Source organism: Stenella coeruleoalba, assembly GCF_951394435.1.
Source record: "Stenella coeruleoalba genome assembly, chromosome: 7".
NCBI classification, from domain to species: Eukaryota; Metazoa; Chordata; class Mammalia; order Artiodactyla; family Delphinidae; genus Stenella; species Stenella coeruleoalba.
Window position 1 is genome coordinate 94,845,129 of NC_137153.1, and position 21,484 is coordinate 94,866,612.

General features: G+C 34.6%; 1 protein-coding gene across 2 annotated transcripts in view; it reads right to left on the reverse strand.

Moving 5' to 3' along the window:
- The window catches only part of LOC307188453 (phospholipid-transporting ATPase ABCA1-like), a 190,388-nt gene that overhangs the window by 130,837 nt on the left and 38,067 nt on the right, over positions 1-21,484 (reverse strand). For both annotated transcript variants that reach the window (XM_079925550.1, XM_079925549.1), the window contains exon 9: positions 19,258-19,379. The gene's annotated coding sequence lies outside the window, so the exon portion shown is untranslated. The remainder of the gene's footprint in view (positions 1-19,257; positions 19,380-21,484) is intronic.

A 21,484-nucleotide genomic window follows, 5' to 3' on the forward strand; every position in this document is an offset into this window, starting at 1 on the left:
AAAAAGACAATCTTTATTATCTAAATTATATATCTTCCTATATCTGTATTACTAGATTTTAATTTTTTCCAAGAATGAGTATTGTATTTTATCAAGTGCTTTTTAGCATCTTGTTAGCTGACCATGTGCTTTGTTTTGTTTTGTTTTTTGCCTAGTTGTTTAGTATATTACATTGATAGATTTTCAAATATTAATTTGGAATTTCATGAATCCATGAAATAAATCATATCACTTTAGTATATAGTTTGGATATACTTATTTATGATTCTTGTGTATATATGCATAAGTAATAATGATTCCATAGTTTTATTCTACCCTTAACAATTGAGAATAACAGACTAGTTTGATAAAGTGTTTTTGTAAAATATTCCATAATATTTTCATATTAAAACATGCTATATGGGGCTTCCCTGGTGGCGCAGTGGTTGAGAGTCTGCCTGCCAATGCAGGGGACATGGGTTCGTGCCCTGGTCCGGGAAGATCCCACATGCCGCGGAGCGGCTAGGCCCGTGAGCCATGGCCGCTGGGCCTGCGCGTCCAGAGCCTGTGCTCCGCAAAGGGAAAGGCCACAACAGTGAGAGGCCCGCGTACCGCAAAAAAAAAAAAAAACATGCTATATGGCACAGAAATTATTTCTTAAAAGTATAAAATAACTCTCATAAAAAAGACTTTTATTCCTCTAGTCATGGTGACTGGTATAGTATAGCAACTGACCTGAGTCAAGGTAATCAGACTCAATCCCAGAAGTGCTACCCCAGTGTCAGCAAAAAGGGTGCTTTTTGTGCAATGATCTCTAAACTGGAAGAATGTAAACCCAGAGCTCCTGATGGTCATCTTTGCCAATATGTGGCAGAATCTAACCGAGGAGATTAGAGCTGAGATAGAGAATGTGCCTGATGATGTCATTTTAACTCCTGAACCCAGCTATGGCTAAAATCAGAGTCGCCTGTGTTCATTTTATTTGAATCAAATTAGTATTTTATGCAAAACTAATTTTAGTTGGGTTTTACCACTTACAACCATATAAATCCTAATTAATATCTCCCCTTACCTCACATCTCCATCTACTCACATTTTTGAGGCTAAAAATAAGTAAATAAAAGTAAAGTAAAAGTAAAAATAAGTAAATTTCTGGTATGAAGAACTAGAGCACAAAGTTTGAGGCAGGCACAACCAATTTAAACTGGCAAGAGGACAGCAGAAATAACACTCAGTGGTAAACAACTAAAAGCTTTTCCTCTGAGAACTGGAACCTGACAAGGATGCCCACTCTCATCACTTCTATTCAATATAGTATTTGAAGTCCTAGCCAGAGCAAGGAAAAGGAATAATAATCATCCGAATAAGAAAGGAAGAATTAAAATTATCTCTGTTTGCAAATGAAATGACCTTATGTGGCGAACACTCTAGACTCCACACACCAAAACAAACTGTTAGAACATAATAAGCAAACTCAGCGAAGTTGCAGGATACAAAATCAATGTAAAAAAAAATCAGTATGTTTCTATACACTAATTATCTAAAAATAAATTTAAAAAACAATCCCACTCACAACAGCAACAAAAAATAAAATACTTAGGAATAAACTTAATCAAAGTGGTGAAAAACTTGTATACTGAAAACTATAAAATGCTGATGAAAGAAATTAAAGCAGACAGGAATAAATGGAAAGACATTCCATATTCATGGATGGGAAGAATTAATATTGTTAAAATGTCCATACTACCTAAAGTTCCTACATATTCAATGCAATCTCTATCTAAATTCCAACAGAGTTTTTACAGAAATAGAAAAACAATTCTAAAATTAATATGGAACCACAGAAGAACCCAAATAGCCAAAGCAATCTTGAGCAAGAAGAACAAAGCAGAAGATACCATACTTCCTGATTTCAAATTATATTTCAAAGCTATATAATCAAAACTTTATGGTGCTGGCATAAAAACAAACATATGGACCAAGTGAACAGAATAAAGAGCCCAGAAATACACATACTTATATGCACATGTACAGTCAACTGATTGACAAGGGTGTCAACATACACAATGGGGAAAGGATAGTCTCTTCAACAAGTGATTGGATATCCACATGCAGAAGAATCAAATTGAAAGCTTATCTTATACCACATACCATATATAAAATTCAACTCAAAGTGGACTAAAGACTTAAACCTAATACCTGAAACCATAAAACTCCTAGAAGAAAACACAGGGAAAAATCTTCCAGATATCAGCCTTGGCAATGATTTTTTGGATATGACTACAAAAGCACAGGCAACCAAAGCAAAAAATAGACAAGAGGTATTATATCAAACTAAAAACCTTCCGCATAGCAAAGAAAACAATCAACAAAATGAAAAGGCCACCTGTGGAATGGTAGAAAATCTTTGCAAACCACGTATTTGATAAAGGATTAATTGCAACTCAATAGCAAAAAATAACAATAATCTAATTAAAAACTGGGCAAAGGAACTGAATAGCATTTCTCCAAAGAAGATATACAACAGATGAAAAAGTGCTCAACAACACTAATCAGCAGGGAAATGCAAATTAAAACTACAAGATATCACCTCACACAGGTGACAACGGCTATTATCAGGAGAAAAAAAGATAACCTGTTGGGAAGGATGTGGAGAAAAGGGAAACATTGTACATTGTTGGTGGGTATGTAAATTTATGCATCCACTATGAAAAAAGTATGGAGGTTCCTCAAAACACTAAAAATAGAAGTAACATATAATCCAGCAATCCCACATCTGGGTATATATCCAAAGGAATTGAAGTCTGGATCTCAAAGAGATATCTACACTCCCATGTTCATTGCAACGATTTCACAATAGCCAAGACATAGAAACCAAAATGCCCATTGATGGATAAATGGATAAATAAAATGTGGTGCTATATAATTAAATGTAATATTAATCAGCCTTTAAAAAGAAGGAAATCCTGCCATTTGCAACAACATGGATTAAACCTGAGGACATTATGCTATGCAAAATAAGCCAGTCAGAGAGGATAAATACATGCTACATGATACAATGTATATGAGGAACCTAAAATAGTCAAACTTATAGAAGCAGAGGGTAGAAGAGGGGTTGCCAGGAGCTAGAGGGAAGGAAAAACAGGGAGATATTAATCAAAGGGTACGAAGTTTTGGCTATACAAGATGAGAAAGTCCTAGAGATACACTGACAATAGTGCCAATAGTTAGCAGTACTGTATTGTATACTTTGAGTTTTTCTAAGGATAGATATTATGTTAAGAGTTCTTATCACCAAATAATAATAATAGTAATAAATAAGAGGGTGGGAGGAAATTTTTGGAAGTGATGGATAGGTTTGTGTCATGGATTGTGATGACAGTTTCAACTGGTGTATATTTACCTCCAAACTCATGAAGTTGTATACATGAATTATGTACAGTTGTTTGTATGTCTTAAAAAAAAAAAGAAAAGAAAATCTAAGAAAAAAAAGAATAAAGAGTATATACTAAAGTTCTAATACAGGTAAGAGTAATCAATGGTATTTAAAAAAATCACAAAAGTAGTTGCTTTGGGAGAGTTGGGGCAGGGAAAGACTGGGAAGGGGCATAAGGGCACTCTTCTAAGGTTATACTAATATTCTATATCTTGATATGGGGTTAGATTACACAAGTGTATGCATTTGTCAAAAGTAAGTAAATTTTATTTGTGCATTATATAATTCTAGACTTATGACATACTCAAAGAACAAATAATGCTTTGATATTTAAACCTTTGGACTAGAGCCATAAAAATTATATTTTTAATCCAAATATCTCAAAGTCTAAGACATTTAAAGTGTTTTTAAATCAATGTTTAACTGTAATGATTTATAAAACAAAGCAAATCACTTTCTAAAACCAATACTTGATATGCATGTTTATATTAAACAAATTATAATGATAAAGTTAGTGTCCAATAGGGAATCATGGAAGTTAGTCAAGAATGTCTTGATGCTTTTTCTATGAGACTATTTATTGTTATTTAGAAATAAGAATAGACTTCTCTTAATGATGAAAAATCCCATTAAATTTTGATATCATGTTATACCTATAATATTTATTTTGTCAAATGTTTAAAAATAAAGAATAGAGTAGAAATGTCATAAATGAGAACAGAGGCCCAAAATCAGTGGAATAATATCTTCACGTTGTTCATGGAAAATAACTAAAAATCTAGAATTCTGCACCAAACTAAACTAACTTCCAAGAGAGAAAACAAAATGAAGACACTTTTAGACAAAGATGAGCAATTTTACCCCACATCAAACTCCAGAAAGAAAGAAATTGTACTCAAATGAAAAAAATATATCATAGTAAACAAAGAAACTGGTAAGTACGTGGATAAATCCAAATTGTCCCTAATTTGTTAAAAAAAAAAAAAAAACCAGCAATAATTTGGAGGACTTAAGTATGAGTTAAAATGAAATTTAAAAAATAAATAACATGAAAGATAATGTGAGGAGTTAGAAATCAGAGATAAATATTTTAAAGTCCTTGTACTATTCAGAAGGACTGCAGAGATAGTAAGTAGAGACTATGTTAAGTTAAACAAGCATCATTAAAAAATTAAGGGAACTCACAAAAACAATAGGAATGAGATACAGAACTTCTAAACCTACTAAGGGAATAAAAGAGAGCAAAACTTTTTTTGTTAATTCAATAGAAGGCATAAATATCCTACACAAGAACGAAAGAAAAGGACTTCCCTGGGGGCTCAGTGGTTAAGAATCTGCCTGCCAATGCAGGTGACACAGGTTCGAGCCCTGGTCCGGGAAGATCCCACATGCCGTGGAGCAACTAAGCCTGTGAGCCACAACTACTGAGTTTGCACTCTAGAGTTCACAAGCCACAAACACTGAGCCTGCATGCCACAACTACTGAAGCCCGTGCACTGCAACAAGAGAAGCCACCACAGTGAGAAGCCTGCGCACTGCAACAAAGAGTAGCCCCCACTCACCACAACTAAAGAAAGCCTGCGCACAGCAACGAAGACCCAACGCAGCCAAAAATTACTTAACTAATTAATTTAAAAAGAAAGAAAATTTAAAAAACATTAAAAAAAAAACCAAATGAGGATCAAAGAATCAGAAGCATAAATATTCACACTGAATGTAAATAGTTAAAGGCACCAGTTAGAAGTTGATTGATACTGTGAAGAATTACATTAACACATTTTGTAATACTGAAATTATCTTTCATCCCAGCAGTAACTTCAGCTAATCCAGTTATATTCTATTTACAAGAGAAATTCAAATTCCTAAAGTGTGACAAAAGTTGGAAGTAATGTTGGAAAAACGTAAATCACACAAATACCAACCAAAAGAAAGCCACTGCTTTGATTAAATCAGGCTAAAAGGACCTTGAGGCAAAAAGCATTACCAGGGAAATTATCAGAAAGAAAAAGTAGTCCTGAACTTTATGAATCTTACACCACAGATTCAGTATTGACAGAACTGCAAGAAAAAGACAAATCTACAATAAAAAAGGGAGAATTTAATGTGTCTGTCTCAAACAAATAGGTGAAATAATAAACATATATACCCACACATATGCATATATAACTTTGCATTAAAACACTGGAGGATTTTTAAAAACCCAAATGAAATATCTGTAAAAACTGATGCAATGTTAGGAAAGGAACCAAGTCTCAATAAGTTTGAATTAATATCATTCAAACTTCAACTCTAGCCACAATGCAGAAATATTAAAAATAAATGTTGAAATTATAACTTTCCAAAGTATCTTTTACATCTGGAAATTTTAAAAGATACTATTAAATAATTAATAGGTTAGAAATACGTTGTGATAAAAATTCCAAAATATTTAAAACTTAATGACTATTAAACATCAAATTATTAAAGGACATTAAAACAAGACAGTAAATTGTGAAGTTCTATTTTGTTCGTGTTAGGGAATTTTTAAATAAATATATTAATTTGCCCCAATTTTTAAAAATTCAATATAATTCCAAACAAAATGAAATTGGATTTTTTTATATTTGTCAAGTTAATCCTAAAGATTATGGAAGAGTAAAGAGTCAAGAATACCCAAGACAGGGCTTCCCTGGTGGCGCAGTGGTTGGGAGTCTGCCTGCCGATGCAGGGGACACAGGTTCGTGCCCCGGTCCGTGAAGATCCCACATGCCACAGAGCGGCTGGGCCCGTGAGCCATGGCCGCTGAGCCTGCGTGCCCAGAGCCGAGGCCACAACAGTGAGAGGCCCACGTACCGCAAAAAAAAAAAAGAATACCCAAGACAATGCTGTAGGATAAGAAATACATACTCACTATATCAAGATATCAAGAATGATCATGGAGCTACAGTACGTCAGATAGTGTGGTATTGGTGCAGGTAAAGACAAAGATACCTAAGGAAGACAGTAGAGAATGCAGAAATATTGTAGGCATATATAGAAGTTTATTTATATCCTAAATGAACTGGTATTTGATATAAAGCAGCATTACTAATCAAGAGAAAATAAACTATTTAATAAATGGTGCCTGCATATTGGACTAATTGTGTTGAAAAAAGACTAAAACTTTACCCCATACTATGCCCCAAATAAGTTTAAGAAAAATATGTAACTGCAAAAAAAAAAAAACACCCACATAACTATAAAACATCTAGAGAAAAATGAAACACATGCTATATATTTGAAGTATAATTGATTGATCCTCTTTTAAAATTATGTGTTCCATCCCCTTATTTCATGGTGCTATTATTATAGATGAGTTAAGTCTCCTTTCTAACATGAATGTCCTAACTAAAGTCGACACTATTGTGGAGGTGCTGGAAAAACATAAATGTGGAGGCAATTAAAATACTAAAGCCTGGTTTTTAGTCATTAGGAATAGATAGAAGGGAAGCTTTATTTCCAGTCCTCCAACACTGTCATTACCTTCAAAAAGTCAGAAAAAATAGAAAGCTGCTAAGAATCCAACAGTAAACTGTTTCATTTCCTTATTACATGTTTCCCCCATACCTCTTTACCATGTAAAAATATTATGACATTTATTAAAATTACTTCATAACATGAGAAAAAACTATATTGTTAATTTTTACTATCAATATATTGTTACCATCAATATATTGTTAATTTTTACTTTTTTAATTAACATGGATATAAAAATATATGCGTGTTTATAATTAAGCATAATATATAGGCAAAATGAGTGCCTAAAAGGAACCGTTCCTTTTAGGACATTCATCTAAGAATGTCATGATGCTTTCCACATAGATTATTTATAGCAGTTTATTTTTTTGAATGAAGCACAGTCTGTTCTTAATAGTGAATGATCTCATTATATTTTAATATCATATAATATCATATAGTATTTATTTTTCTCAAATGCTTCAAAATTAAGAAAGTAAAAATGACACCAGTGTATATGCACCCCAATGTTCACAGCAGCACTATTTACAACAGCCAAGACGTGGAAGCAACCTAAATGTTCATCAACAGATGAATGGATAAATAAGATGTGGTACATATATATACAATAGACTATTACTCAGCCATAAAGAAGAATGAAATAATGCCATTTGCAGCAACATGGATGGACCTAAAGATTATCATACTAAGCGAAGTAAGTCAGAAAGAAAAAGATAAATACCATATCGTATCACTTATATGTGGAACCTAAAATACAACACAAATGAACATATCTACGAAACAGAAACAGATTCACAGACATAGAGAACAGATTTGTGGTTGCCAAGGGGGAGGGGGGTAGGGGAGGGAAGGATTGGGAGTTTGGGATTAGCAGATGCAAACTATTATACATAGAATTATAATGGATAAACAACAGGTCCTACTGTATACTACAGGGAACTATATTCAATAACCTGTAGTAAAACATATTGAAAAAGAATTTTTAAAATGACATCAGTGAAAATAGAGGCCCAAAGCCAATGGAATAATATCTTCAAATTTTTCAAGCAAAATAACCAAAAACCTAGAATTCTATACCAAACTGAACTATCTTTCAAGAGAGAAGACAAAATAAAGACATTTTTAGTAAAAAAAAAAAAACTAAAAGAGTTTTCCAGAAAGCAACCCTAGAAAGAAACTGTCCCTGGATGAAAGGAAATGAATGAAAAAATAATACTAAACAAAGAAATTGGTCAATATGTGAGTGGATCCAAACTGTTACTGTAACAAAAAGAGAGAGAGAGAATGCTCACAATTGGGGAACCTAAAAACAAGGTATAGGGCTTCCCTGGTGGCACAGTGGTTGAGAGTCTGCCTGCTGATGCAGGGGACATGAGTTCATGCCCCAGTCCGGGGGGATCCCACATGCCGCGGAGTGGCTGGGCCCATGAGCCATGGCCGCTGAGCCTGTGCGTCTGGAGCCTGTGCTCCGCAACGGGAGAGGCCACAACAGTGAGAGGCCCATATACCACAAAAAAAAAAAAAAAAAACAAGGTATAAATGAAACCTTAAATACAAATAATATGGAAGATAATGGGAGGGGTTAGAAATAATAGATAAACATTTTAAGGTCCTTGGTACTACTCAGGAGGATTGCAGAGTTATTGAATAGGGACTATGTTAAGTCAGACAAGCATCTTAAAAAGTTACAGCAATCACACATGCATGTATATGTTTGTGTGTGTAACTTTGCACTCAAACTGCAAAGAATGTTTTTAAATCCAATAAAATGTTCATAAAACGTATACATTAGTAAAGGAAGTAAGTCTCAATGAATATCTAACAATTAATGTCATTCAAACCACAATCTATAACTATAATGAAACATTGAAATCAATATTGAAAAGAGAAACCCCCAAAATGTCTTTTAAATGTGGAAATTTTAAAACATACTTTTAAATAATTCATATGTTTAAAAAAATGATGAAAATTTAAACATACTTATAACTTAATAGGACTATCAAAACTGGTGGGATAAAGCAATTTTACAATCTTAAAAAAATATATTAAAAAATAAGATTCAGATTGGTTCAAGATGGCAGAGTAGAAGGACATGCTCTCACTCCCTCCTGCAAGAACACCAGAATCACAACTAACTGCTGAACAAGAATCGACAGGAAGACACTGGAACTCACCAAAGACAAAGGAGAAGCTTCAATGAGACGGTAGGAGGGGCACAATCACAAAAAAACCAAATCCCATAACTGCTGGGTAGGTGACTCACAAACCGGAGAACACTTATACCACAGAATTCCACCCACTAGAGTGAAGGTTCTGAGCCCCACGTCAGGCTTCCCAACCTGGGGGTCCAGCAACGGGAGGAGGAATTCCTACACAATCAGACTTTGAAGGTTAGCAGGATTTGGATTTGATTGCAGGACTTCAACAGGACTGGGGGAAACAGAGACTCCACTCTTGGAGGGCACAACAAAGTAGTGTGTGCATCGGGACCCAGGGGAAGGAGCAATGACCCCACAGGAGACTGAACCAGACCTACCTGCTAGTGTTGGAGGGTCTCCTGCAGAGGCAGGGGGTGGCTCTGTCCCACCATGAGGACAAGGACACTGTTAGCAGAAGTTCTCGTAAGTACTCCTTGGCATGAGCCCTCCCAAAGTCCGCCATTAGCCTCACCAAAGAGCCCGGGTAGGCTCCAGTGTTGGGTCACCTCACGCCAAACAACCAACAGGGAGGGAACCCAGCCTCACCCATCAGCAGACAAGTGGATTAAAGTTTTACTGAGCTCTGCCCACCAGAGCAATAGCCAGCTCTACCCACTGCCACTCCGTCCCATCAGGAAACTTGCACAAGCCTCTTAGATAGCCTCATCCACCAGAGGGCAGACAGCAGAAGCAAGAAGAACTACAATCCTGTAGCCTGTGGAACAAAAACCACATTCACAGAAAGATAGACAAGATGAAAAGGCAGAGGGCTATGTACCAGATGAAGGAACAAGATACAACCCTAGAAAAACAACTAAATGAAGTGGAGATAGGCAACCTTCCAGAAAAAGAATTCAGAATAATAATAGTGAAGATGATCCAGGACTTCGGAAAAAGAATGGAGGCAACAATCAAGAAGATGCAGGAACTGTTTAACAAAGACCTAGAAGAATTAAAGAACAAACAAACAGAGATGAACAATACTATAACAGAAATGAAAAATACACTAGAAGGAATCAATAGCAGAATAACTGAGGCAGAAGAACGGATAAGTGACCTGGAAAACAAAACGGTGGAACTCACTGCTACAGAACAGAATAAAGAAAAAAGAATGAAAAGAAATGAAGACAGCCTAAGAGACCTCTGGGACAACATTAAACGCAACAACATTCACATTATAGGGGTCCCAGAAGGAGTAGAGAGAGAGAAAGGACCCAAGAAAATATTTTAAGAGATTACAGTCGAAAACTTCCCTAACATGGGAAAGGAAATAGTCACCTAAGTCCAGGAAGTGCAGACAGTCCAATACAGGATAAACCCAAAGAGAAACATGCTGAGACACATAGTAATAAAATTGGCAAAAATTAAAGACAAAGAAAAATTACTGAAAGCAGCAAGGGAAAAATGACAAATACCATACAAGGGAACTCCCATGAGGTTAACAGCTGATTTCTCAGCAGAAACTCTACAAGCCAGAAGCCAATGGCATAATATACTTAAGGTGATGAAAGGGAAGAACCTACAACCAAGATTACTCTAGCAGACAAGGATCTCATTCAGATTTGATGGAGAAATCAAAAGCTTTATAGACAAGCAAAAGCTAAGAGAATTCAGCACCACCAAACCAGCTCTACAACACATGCTAAAGGAACTTCTCTAAGTGGGAAGCACAAGAGAAGAAAAGGACCTACACAAACAAACCCAAAACAATTAAGAAAATGGTCATAGGAACATACATATCGATAATTACCTTAAACGTGAATGGATTAAATGCTCCAACCAAAAGACACAGGCTTGCTGAATGGATACAAAAACAAGACCCATATATATGCTGTCTACAAGAAACCCACTTCAGACCTAGGGACACATACAGACTGAAAGTGAGGGGATGGAAAAAGATATTCCATGCAAATGGAAATCAAAAGAAAGCTGGAGTAGCAATACTCATATCAGATAAAATAGACTTTAAAATAAAGAATGTTACAAGAGGCAAGGAAGGACACTATATAATGATCAAGGGATCAATCCAAGAAGAAGATATAACAATTCTAAATATTTATGCACCCAACATAGGAGCACCTCAATACATAAGGCAACTACTAACAGCTATAAAAGGGGAAATCGACAGTAACACAATAATAATGGGGGACTTTAACACCTCACTTACACCAATGGACAGATCATCCGAAATGAAAATAAATAAGGAAACAGAAGCTTTAAATGACACAACAGACCAGATAGATTTAATTGATATTTATAGGACATTCCATCCAAAACCAGCAGATTACACTTTCTTCTCAAGTGTGCATGGAACATTCTCCAGGATAGATCACATCTTGGGTCACAAATCAAGCCTTGGTAAATTTAAGAAAACTGAAATCATATCAAGCATCTTTTCTGATCACAATGTTATGAGATTAGAAATGAATTATATGGAAAAAAAACGTAAAAAACACAAACACATGGAGGCTAAACAATACGTTACTAAATGACCAAGAGATCACTAAAGAAATCAAAGAGGAAATCAAAAAATACCTAGAGACAAATGACAATGAAAACACGACAATCCAAAACCTATGGGATGCAGCAAAGCAGTTCTAAGAGGGAAGTTTATAGCTATATAAGCCTACCTCAAGAAATAAGAAAAATCTCAAACAATCTAACCTTACACCTAAAGGAACGAGAGAAAGAAGAACAAACAAAACCCAAAGTTAGCAGAAGGAAAGAAATCATAAAGAGTAGAAATAAATGAAATAGAAACAAAGAAAACAATAGCAAATATCAACAAAACTAAAAGGTGATTCTTTGAGAAGATAAACAAAATTGATAAACAATTAGCCAGACTCATCAAGAAAAAGAGGGAGAGGACTCAAGTCAATAAAATTAGAAATTTAAAAGGAGAAGTTACAACAGACACCGCAGAAATACAAAGTATCCTAAGAGACTACTGCAAGCAACTCTATGCCAATAAAATGGACAACCTGGAAGAAATGGCCAAATTCTTAGAAAGGTATAACCTTCCAAGACTGACCAGGAAGAAATTGAAAGTCTGAACAGACAACTCACAAGTAATGAAATTGAAACTGTGATTAAAAATCTTCCAACAAACAAAAGTCCAGGACCAGATGGCTTCAGAGGTGAATTCTATCAAACATTTAGAGAACAGCTAACACCCATCCTTCTCAAAATCTTTCAAAAAATTGCAGAGGAAAGCACACTCCCAAACTCATTCTATGAGGCTACCATCACCGTGTTACCAAAACCAGACAAAAATACTACAAAAAAAGAAAATTACAGACAAATATCACTAATGAATATAGATGCAAAAATCCTCAACAAAATACTAGCAAACAGAATCCAACAACACATTAAAAGGATCATACATCATGATCAAGTGGGATTTATCCCAGAGACGCAATGATTCTTCAATATATGCAAATCAATCAATGTGATACACCATATTAACAAATTGAAGAATGAAAACCATATGATCATCTCAATAGATGCAGAAAAGGCTTTTGACAAAATTCAACACCCATTTATGATAAAAACTCTCCAGAAAGTGGGCATAGAGGGAACCTATCTCAAAATGATAAAGGCCATATACGACAAACCCACAGCAAACATCATTCTCAATGGTGAAAAACTGAAAGCATTTCCTCTAAGATCAGGAAAAAGACAAGATGTCCACTCTCGCCACTATTATTCAACATAGTTTTAGAAGGCCTAGCCATGGCAGTCAGAGAAGAAAAAGAGATAAAAGGAATACAAACTGGAAAAGAAGAAGTAAAACTGTCACTGTTCACAGATGACATACTATACATAGAGAATCCTAAAGATGCCACCAGAAAACTACGAGAGCTAATCAATGAATTTGGTAAAGCTGCAGGATACAAAATTAATGCACAGAAACCTCTTGCATTCCTATACACTAATGTTGAAAAATCTGAAAGAGAAATTAAGGAAACACTCCCATTTACCACTACAACAAAAAGAATAAAATACCTCGGAATAAACCTACCTAGGGAGACAAAAGTCCTGTATGCAGAAAATTATAAGACACTGATGAAAGAAATTAAAGATGATACCAACAGATGGAGAGATATACCATGTTCTTGGATTGGAAGAATCAATATTGTGAAAATGACTAGACTCCCCAAAGCAATCTACAGATTCAATGCAATCCCTATCAAATTACCAATGGCATTTTTCATGGAACTAGAACAAAAAATCTTAAAATTTGCATGGAGACACAAAAGACCTCGAATAGCCAAAGCAGTCTTGAGGGAAAAAAGCAGAGTGAGAGGTGTCAGACTCCCTATCTTCAGACTATACTACAAAGCTACAGTCATCAAAACAATATGCTGCTGACACAAAAAGAGAAATATAGATCAATGGAACAAGATAGAAAGCCCAGAGATAAACCCATGCACCTATAGTCAACTACTCTATGACAAATGAGGCAAGGATATACAATGAAGAAAAGACAGTCTCTTCAAGAAGTGGTGCTGAGAAAACTGGACAGCTACATATAAAAAAATGAAATTAGAACTCCCTAACACCATACACAAAAATAAACTCAAAATGGATTTGCAACCTAAATGTAAGACCAGACACTATAAAACTCTTAGAGGAAAACATAGGAAGAACACTCTGACATAAATCACAGCAAGATCTTTTTTGATCCACCTCCTAGAGTAATGGAAATAAAAACAAAAATAAACAAATGGGATCTAATGAAACTTAAAAGCTTTTGAACAGCAAAGGAAACCATAAACAAGACAAAAAGACAACCCTCAGAATGGGAGAAAATATTTGCAAACGAATCAATGGACAAAGGATTAATCTCCAAAACATATATAAGCTCATGAAGCTCAATATTAAAAAAACAACCAACCCAATCCAAAGATGGGCAGAAGATCTAAACAGACATTTCTCCAAAGAAGACATACAGATGGCCAAGAAGCACATGAAAAGCTGCTCAACATCACTAATTATTAGAGAAATGCAAATCAAAACTACAATGAGGTATCACCTCACACCAGTTAGAATGGGCATCATCAGAAAATCTACAAACAACAAATGCTGGAGAGGATGTGGAGAAAAGGGAACGCTCTTGCACTGTGGGTGGGAATGTAAATTAATACAGCCACTATGAAGAACAGTATGGAGGTTCCTTAAAAAACTAAAAATAGAACTACCATATGACACAGCAATCCCACTATGGGGCATATACCCAGAGAAAACCATAATTCAAAAAGAGACATGCACCCCAATGTTCTTTGCAGCACTATTTACAAGAGCCAGGTCATGGAAGCATCCTAAATGCCCATCGACAGACGAAGGGATAAAGAAGATGTGGTACATATATACAATGGAATATTATTCAGCCATAAAAAGGAATGAAATTGGGTCATTTGTTGAGACATGGATGGACCTAGACACTGTCATAAAGAATGAAGTAACTCAGAAAGAGAGAAACAAATATTGTATATTAACGCATATACATGGAACCTAGAAAAATGGTATAGATGAACTGGTTTGCAGGGCAGAAATAGAGACACAGATGTAGAGAACAAAAGTATGGACACCAAGGGGGGAAAGCGGCAGGGGGTGATGGTGGTGGTGTGATGAATTGGGAGATTGGGATTGACATGTATACACTGATGTGTATAAAATGGATGACTAATAAGAACCTGCTGTATAAAAAAATAAAATAAAATTCAGAAAAAAGAAAGATTAAAAATTAATATACTAAGAATCCCACCCAAAGATTTATAAAAAGAAGAAATGAAAAAATCCGAAGACAGGTAAAGACCAAACCAGTAGTTTAAAATTTTACCAGGCCCATCCCATTTCCCTGGATACTTTTAATACACTTTCCAAAAACAGGTAGCCCTTATCATATGCAAATTGTTTCATAAAACATAAAAAGTGAGTGGGAACCTCGCCCAACTGTTTTTTATAAGCCTGAAATAACACTGAAATGAAAACTGAACGGCAATATGAGAAAGGAAAAATTATGAGCCAATCACACAAACATAGACAGAAAATTTCTATATAAAATAATAGCAAACAGAATCTAACAATGTACAAAATAATAATACCTAACATCTAGGCAGGGTTTATACCAGGGATGTAAGGAAGTCTTAACATTATAAAAATATGTTAATGTAACTCACCACAATATTAATTAAAGAATAAAAACAAATATGTTTTTAGCAAATTCAGGAAAAGTTTTGAATTCAATAGGCATTCACAATTTTTTAAAAATTAAAAACTTAGCAAACTAAAAACAGAAAAAAAACTCGTTTAACCTGATAAAGAGTATTTATCAAAAAACTTATAACAAGTTCCCTTAAAGTTCCAAACAAATTCAACATTGCACAGAAATCCTACCCAGTGAAAGAGAGAGAGAGAAAGAGAGAGAAGAGAAGGAGAAAGGAAGGGAGAAAGCAAAGAAAGAAAAGAAAGAGAAAAATAGGAAGGAAGGGGAGAAAAAAGGGCAGGAGGGAGAGAAGGAGGAAGGGAAGGAGAGGAGGTATGAAGATTGGAAAGGGAGAAACAAAATTATTATTTACTGAAAATAAGGTTGTCTACATAGGAAGTAAGAAAAAAATCTATAAAAGGAAAATCTTAAAATTTAAATGAATAAGAGGATCTAGCAAGACTTCTAAATACATGATCAATATACAAAATTCAGTAGTATTTTGTGCAGCAGTTATAATTGGTTAGAAAATGTACTTTAAAAAGCATCTCACAACACCAACAAAAGTATAAAGTGCTCACAAATAAATCTATAAAATCTGTGTAGGGAATTTTCGAAGAAAAGTATAACTCTTCTTTAAAACACATAGAAGAAAACCCCCACAAATTGGGGAGCTTTATTTTGTTCATGTTAAGAAATTCAAGAATAACTATATCAATTCATCCCAAATTTCACTATAAAGTTAGTGTAATTTCAATCAAAATGAAATTAGGATTTTTTTTTAATTTCTTAAGTTTAACCCAAAATTCAACTTGAATAGTAAAGATCAAGAATAGCCAAGAAAATGTAAGAATAAGAGCTACAAATTTACTGTACTAAATGTTAAGATGGATGATAAAACTACAATAATTCAGATAGCATAGCATTGGTACAAGTAAACATAAATATGTCAAAGAAATAGAGTATTCAGAAATAGCCTGGGCATATGTGGAAGTTTATATCCTAAATAAATGATACTTAATATGGCATTGCAAATCAGTAGGGAATGGATGAAATATTTAATAAATTGTGCTTTGGTAATGGACTACTAATATTAAAGGGAAAAATAAAGATCAAATTAAACCTCCACCTCACACTGTGACCAAAACAAATTTGAGACAAATCAAATGCCAAAAGCAAAACTGTAAAATATCTACAGGAAAATGTCTTCATACACAGGGATAGGAAAAGCGTTATCTCAAATGAGCCCATAAAACATAAAAAACTACTAATTCAAATTTAGAAACATCTATATGGCAAAAATGCATCATTAGGAAGGTTTAAATATTAACACAAATGAAAGATTATATCAGTAACAAATACAACAAAAGAGGATTAGTATCCAGATTTTTTTTTTAAGCTATCAGATTACTAAGATAAACAACATAACAGAAAATAGGGCAAAGGATATAAACAGGACCTCAAAGAAAAGGAAAACAGCATGGACTATAAAATTATGAAAAGAGGCTCAATTCACATGAAATCAGAGAAATGTATATTAAATCAACGAGATATTTCTCAGCCAAGAGATACGAAAATATTAAACCGTTACAAGAACTGTCAAGAATATGGAGAAAGAGGAAATCCCATTCACTGACAGTAGGAATTATAAATCAATTTAAAAATCTACCAAAAAGTATGAAGTTGACTCATTAATTCCACTTACAGGTATATGACCAAGGAGATCCACACAGAGTTATTCACTGAAGCATTATTTATAAAATAAACATATGGGAACACTTAAATATCAATAACTAAGTTATGGTATCCTGTAACACTGGATTATAGGAGAGAAATTAAAATGAGTGAACCAGCTCTAAACTACTCATTTTGTTACCCTTTGTCAGTCACTTAGCTTCTTTGAGCTTCTTGTTTGCTGTTTTTGTTTTAATTTATGAAATGGAAGATCAACCTCACAAGGTGAAATGAAAGACAATAAGTAAGAAAGAGATAAGTAAATGACGTAATATATATAACAGCTCCTATGAAATAACAGGTACATTAGAATCTGATGTTCTCTTGTCTGTGAAATAGGTATCACCAACATTCTCTGAAAGAGAGGTGGACAGGAATAGGATATATGATTTGAGAATAATCAATATTTATTAAAACCCGTTTAAAAATGAGAAAGGCAGCTAGATAGGAAAGAGGAAAGAATTAACCAGCCAAATGAGGGCCTAGCTCTCATTGAAGAGGTAATCACAAATGAGACTCTAGTCACATAAATCTACCAACAGGCTCCATTGCAAAACACTTACAGGTTCAGGACCATTATTCAATGAAAAACACTATGAAACAGGAATTATACTGAAGCAGCCTGTAAAGTTATGACTTTTCACTAACTAGTTTTAGTTTTATTTTGTGCTGAGTGAGAACTTCTGATGACACCAAGGTAGTAGGAAAATTGGGAACCATATTTCTTAATATTCAGTGTCTATATAAGAAGAAAATCACCTTGAATATGAAGCCCACTTCTAGTAATGGAACTAGTAACCCCACTTCTAGTAAACCCACTTCTACCTTACACTATTAAGCTATCTTGAGAAGTCAACTTACATTTTTCAGAAGAAATTTTAATCTGAATAATGCTGATTTCCCATAAGCTATGTGTCTGTCAACCTTCATAAGAGATAAAGGGACATCTGAGGTTCAATCATAAAGTGTATTTGGGGAAATCCTAAACTATATCCTGAAGGACCTAACAAGGGACAGAAGAGCCAATAGGCCCCCTGGGTTTGGATACATCCTACAAGCCCCTTACATTAATGCTCTGGCCTGCAATACAATATTGAGAATAAATTTTAAAATAACAAATTATAAAGATGCTGCAAAAGCAATTAAAGATAGTCAGGTAAAGCTAACACAGATTAAAAAGTGAGTTGATTACTCAGCTAGTAGGTGTCTATGATAACTTGCAGAGAGGAAGAGAATTCCATTGGAGAGCATCAGATAATGTGTGTTCATTTGAAAGAGGAACTTCATGGAAAAACGTGTCACAGACTAAGCGCACTAGTGCCTAAAGGTAAAAGGTGTTTAAACTTACACCTAGGAAAGAAATCAGCCATATTTCATAATAAAAATCCAAAACAATTAGCAAAAGGTCCAGAAATACCTCCCCCAAACGTTTCCCCCCAACTCCAATCGTGAGGCACAAGGATTATTCAAAGGAATAGACTTGCCAAGCCTATTTCAGGAAATAATTGCTTTTATTATTGACAGGTTTTTAAATGCCATTGGCACTAGAATTCACTTTCAAATGCAAAACATAAAGAAAGCCAATTAACAGAGGATATCTAAAAAGGTATATAACGGATATATATTAAACTCATATGTTTATGTGTTTTAGTAATAAAAAACAATTTATTTTATTAATAGAAACAGCGTTAAATAAATTCATATTATATGTAATACTGGGCTGCTCACAAGTCTTTCCTACTAATTCTAAGAAGGCTAGCAGCAAAGAGGCTGATACAGAAATATCAAGACATTGACAAACTCAAGAAGAGGTATCCAGTCTTTTTCCTTCCCCACAGCATTTAATTCAATACTCAACACACAACAGTTGCTTAATACATATTCACTGATATGAGTAGGATACTTGCTAAGAAACACTGAATGAAAATTTATTACTTTATTACCATTTATTTATATTAATAATAAAGTAACTCATAAAAGTTTTGAAAGTAATTCATCTTTACTGAAATTTTTCTCTTTAATACATAATACCATATAACAAAAAAAGAAGAACTGTAAGACAAATCCACTCTAAATACCTACAGGTTAACTTACAGGAACTTAAAAATAACAAAAATATCGCACACTACTGGAGGCCTAATGAAGGAAACTAGTTTATACCACCACCTAGTGGCCACACAATGATGCAGCACAAAGAAAGTACTTACCAGTGATGTCACCAAAGTACAAGCATCTGGAGTTTACACGTAGAGCTACTGCCCTCCTATGCAGCTGGGCCAGCGTTGGATCCATCTCTCCCACTTCCTTCTTCAGATTTGATGAGGCTGACCTTTGGACAAAACCAAGCAGAGACATCATCAAGTGGATCCTTGCCTTTCCCCACCACATATAATTTCCTCCACCCTTTAACTGATACCTATTTGTTACGTACAGTGTAAAATGCACTTTCACACTCATTGGACTAGATGGCAATAATTAAAAAGTGGTCCTGGGTGGGCCACATAACAGCAGTGAACCTGAGGAAATTAATGTCTCAAAATCTCACCTTTTTCACTTAACTTATAGCATTTTGAGGATAATTAAAACCTGTGAGAAAATAAATAGGAGATTGCCTTAGGCACCTAACAGTACTTAACAATGTTTACCTAATTCTAAGTTGTAGCCATAAATTTTACTCCTATCTTGTAAGCATTCTCCTTTTGGAAATATTCTTGGAAGTTTCCTCTATCTTTCTCTTGGTTGGATGCAGTTAATGAGGAGGCTCTAGGGGGTGGCCAAGCCACAGTGTGGAAGAAGTCTGGTCCTTATCATGTATAGAAGAGCTGCCTGCCAAGTAGGTAAATGCACTCTGGTTTCTCATAAAAAATAAAATTCATTAGTGTTTGAGTCATAATACGCTTTTGGTGTCAATCTGTAACAGCAAATTAGCCTAAACGATATATATATATATATGTATGTGTGTATATATATATTATATATATTCTTGAAAGATACTACCAAATATTGAGATCTCTGGCCTCCTTCTCTCTTTAGCCTCAAGAACCTGGCAACAAAGATTAGACCTCACAGGTGGGACACCAGAAGTTTCCTTGATGAGAAAACTGACTAGACAAAAATAGAAATAACTTATAGATAATAACAGTGGGGTGATGGGCATCTACTGAAGGAAACTGCCCAGTCAGATCACCCTACACTAAAGCCCATTACTTGGCAAGACCCGCCCAAACTCACAGAGCTTTTATATAGTCCAACTTCAAAATATGAGCTGAGAGACAAATACAAAAACATTTCAGGAAAAACTCCAGTACCAGAGACAGAAAAAATAAATAGATAGAAAACAAAATAAAACTCAAATGAAGACTTAAAACAACAATATTTAAAAAGAAAACACCTATAATCAATGTCCCCAGAGAGACAGAATAATAGAACCCATGAAACAAAAAGAGGATAATATTTCTGAAGAGAGTGGGGGAAAAAAAATTCTGGAAAAAGGGGTAAAAAGGAGCTCTTGGACATAAACAATGGAAATTAGAAGATTAAAATTTTACTACATGAGTTAGAAAATAAAATTAGAACATTTCATAACCCCACCCCGAAAAAAGCAAAAAAGAAAGATTAAAAAATTAGGAGGAAAAAGAAAATTAGAGGTTCAAATGGAGGCATAATGTTTGAACAAAAGAAGTTCCAGAGACTGAGGAGGAAGAAAAACAATCCAAGAAACATTACAAATTTTTCATAATTTAAGAGTTTCCAGATTGAGGGGGGTCAACTGAGTGAGACACAATGTATGAAAAAATATCTATCCCAAGGAACATTATTGTGAAATTTCAAAAAATTAGGGAAAACAAGAAAAACATAAAAGCTTCCAGAGAGAAATAAGTCACATACAAAGGATCAGGAATCAGAACGGGATGAATGTCTCACTAGAAACTATAATGCAATGGAGCAGTGCCTTTAAAAACATGAGGAAAAATTATTTCCAATGTAGAATTTTACACCCACCCAAACTATAAATTTAAGGAGGTTGATAAAGACATTTTTAGAGATGCAAGTCTCAAAAGTTTAAGTCCCATGTGCTGTCTCCTAAAATTAGGAGGAAAAAACAAGATGCAAGATCCTGGAAAAATGAGGTCCAACACAAGGCAAACGAGATTCCCCAGGAGATCAGTGAAAGGAGATCCAAGAATTACTACAGGGCCACCTTAGAGAACGCTTAGTCCACACTGGACCAAGAGAAAAGACTCCTGAAAGATATCTCTAGAAGACGAAACTGATAAACTGATTAACAGGTTTAATCATTTTGAGTTTTGGCAAAGAATCTGGTGATTAATAAGTATAAGGAAAAGAAGAGAAACAAATGAAAAAGAGACATAAAAAAATAGTCACCTTCCTATGATTAAGATCATAGACGTAAGCCACATAGCAGTGGCTTAA